A 466-nucleotide genomic window follows, 5' to 3' on the forward strand; every position below is an offset into this window, starting at 1 on the left:
TGGATGTTCCCTGTGCTGTGGTAAACAGCTCTCCGTCTTTTTTTGGTCAGGTTTAACATGTGTTTGCCTGGAAGTTGATTGTTTATGAGTAATGCAAAACCAGAACAACATGTGACAAATGTTGCCTCTTCAAAGCTCATCTTTACATAATATATCCTAATCTTTATTATACTGACTAACTTCAGTGTTGCAGACCGTTTATATGACATAAAGTTGTGCAAAATATTGCACTTTTAACATTTAGATCTCAATTTCTAACCAGGATGTCGTGCTGATGTGACGCCATAGTAACAGGATTACATCAGCATGTTTACTTTCAAAAGTAAACATGCTGATGGTTATCATACTGAACCCTTTTTAATTTTATGCTGTTTATTTGTTATTGGTATTTATTTGTTATTTGCTGTGATCTGCGTTGACACAGAACACTTTTCTTAAAAGTAATGGGGTACATTACTTAATTACT

This window comes from Pundamilia nyererei, unplaced genomic scaffold (genome assembly GCF_000239375.1).
Source record: "Pundamilia nyererei isolate P.nyererei 1_Seehausen unplaced genomic scaffold, PunNye1.0 scaffold00075, whole genome shotgun sequence".
Taxonomy (NCBI): Eukaryota; Metazoa; Chordata; class Actinopteri; order Cichliformes; family Cichlidae; genus Pundamilia; species Pundamilia nyererei.